Source organism: Centropristis striata, chromosome 10 (assembly GCF_030273125.1).
Source record: "Centropristis striata isolate RG_2023a ecotype Rhode Island chromosome 10, C.striata_1.0, whole genome shotgun sequence".
Classification (NCBI taxonomy): Eukaryota; Metazoa; Chordata; class Actinopteri; order Perciformes; family Serranidae; genus Centropristis; species Centropristis striata.
Window position 1 is genome coordinate 20,770,638 of NC_081526.1, and position 2,823 is coordinate 20,773,460.

Here is a 2,823-nt window from a genome sequence, read left to right on the forward strand (position 1 = left end):
ATCCAACAGAAACAGCAGCACAGAAAGGAAGAGGTTGGTTATCAGCACTTCCTGTATTTAATACTGGTTTGTACTTTCTGCAGCCAAGCTGTCAGCAGCATTTCTTCTGAGAACAGACAGGCCAGAAAACTTTCATTATACTGCACAACAAAACTTTCCTCAAATCATTTAACTACAAAAACATCATCATGAATGTCCTAACAAGTGGACATTTTGAGAGAAATTTCTTGTATGATTATTTAATCTGACACTATTATTAATGCCAGACAGTTCATTCATTCTTAATCAACCCATGCTTTTATTTTTTACAATCTTGGGGTTTACATATGCCCCAAACCTGAGCACCTCTTGTGTGGGTCTCAAGATGGCTAATAAAGTTTGTAATAATGATCATAAATACATTTTTTAAAATCTCTATGTCACCTCTAGATGGGGGACCACTTACAGATAGGTGATTTAACTAAATCAATCTCATAAAGTTACTAAACTATTAATTTGTCTCTCTAATTACCAACTCACTTAATAATTAGGACCAAATTATCATTTAGTATTTAGTAATGGTTGAAGGAATTTGAAATTAATTTAATAGAAGAGGTTGTCACCCGTCATACCTGTACAACATAAAATGGACAGCATGTATATTCCAAAAAGCATTTATTCATAAAAAGCAAAGGTTTATGTCTGTGTTGGAAAAGCCAATTCAAATGACACTTGTGGGCACTTGGAAAAATGCATACATAAAATCCAAAAATTTTTAAGGTTTTTTTTTTGTATGATGTATGTCATTATATCATTAACATAGTTAATGTTTTTCCAACTCTAGCCATGATTGTGCTGATCCCATAGAGTTGCTGACTTATATATTTTGTACAAGGTCACAGTGAGTAAAATGTAAAAAATAAATAAATAAAAAGGGTTACAGGCCTCCCAGGAACAGGATTGATTTTGTCATTTTAGCTGAAATACTTTTATGATTCAGATTTAATCAGTGTTTCTCCATGAACACACTGATCTCAGTCTTGAGAATCCCTAAAGCTGCTTCATAGTTCTGCTACCTACATTGAGAGTGTGATGGATCTTACCTGTTGCTGTCAGAACTTTAGTTTCAGGTGTTGGTGACTCTGGTTGGTGAATCAAAATCTTAAGGCAGGCTTTGGTGTGACTACGTCCGGAAGCTTGAAAATCAAAGAGCAGTCTGGGTCCAGGTCCAAAGGGGACAGGGTAGGCTGTGTGGCTGCAGGCCCTCTTATCTATGGATCCCTAGAGAGGGAGTCTCGATCCAGGAGGGGGGATGAAGAAGAGAGAGACTGAAGAAGATAGTCTGGGGTTCTTATGGCACAAGGCTTCCTGCTTTGTCAGATGTCCTACTGATCAATTCGGTTATCACCAATAAGTGCAACTCCAGGCTGTGTGCTTTTGTGGGGAAACAAAGAGATTCAGCTGCGATTTTAAGTGAGCAGATGTAAAATAATGGTAAATGGTAAATGCACCTGCACTTATATAGTGCTTTTCTAGTCGCTTGGTGACCACTCAAAGCACTTTACACTACAGACTGCGCTCATTCACCCATTCACACGCACATTCATACTGGTGGCAGAGGTGCCACCTGCCACCATTGGGAAGTCATTCACACATTGATGAACGCAGCTTAGGGAGCAATCTGGGGTTCAGTATCTTGCTCAAGGATACTTCGACATGTAAGTTGCCATGGTGTGGGATCGAACCACCAACCCTCTGATCGGTAGGTGACCACTCTACCAACTGAGCCCCAGCCACCCCCTAATGTTGCCTTAACATTCAAACTAGTTTGATATGCACAAATGAGCTAAATCCATCTGTAGTTTACCTGTGGTCTAAACATTGATGTGAGAAAATCACAGCGAGAAGTTACATGTTTAAAGATAATAATGATTCATCTTCCTCAATCTAACAGTAACCATAGAAATGACCATAGAAATATTAAAGCGTTTCAGCACAGCAGATGTGTGGCTCGTATGTCACGTCAGCTGGCAGCTATTATAGAAGAAAGGGGAAGTTTACTCAGAGTCAGAGTATCAGAGGAGTCTGACAGTGTTCTCGGTTGAATCTGAGCTAATTAAACCCTCTAAGTGCTTCCCTCTGTACATCAGAAATCCTTCTAAATGGAAGAACATACAAAAGTGTCTCCTGACTTTAAAAAAATGCAATGAATGTTTAGAAATTGAGGACATTTTTTTAGAAAGTAAGGATTTTAATTTTTTTTAGAAAGTGAGGACATTTATGAAAAAAGAGCAAAAATCTGGAAAGTGACGAAATTATTCGGAAAGTCTTGCCATTTTTGCAAAGTCAGGACATGTTTAGGAATTGAGGATTTTTTCTTTAGAAAGTAAGGACATTTTGAGAAATTAATTTCAACGAGCTGTTTAAGGGTTTAGTATGAAAGCTGAAGACTGCACTGCTTGCATTATTTTAAATACCCTAATCTCAAGATCACAAGCTGATATACCAGCTTTCAAAAAACAAGCTATGTTTGAGATAGCAAAATAAACTTGTTATCACGAGTAAAAAAAAAAGTTGTTTCTTCTTATCACTTATAATGTTTAGGTACATACATAGAAATACGAATACATGGATTATATATACATAGTTACCTATGTCACTTATAAATTAAAAGGAAAATAACAAAAAAACAGATAATGACTGTTGAAGATATCTCTGACTACATACAGACACAAATCAAGTGATTTACTCTATCAATTTCAAGATTTTTCAAAGTAAAATTTGCACATTTGTACATTCAAACAGCGGGGCAACATTTCTAAATACTTGAGTTGCTGTAATTAA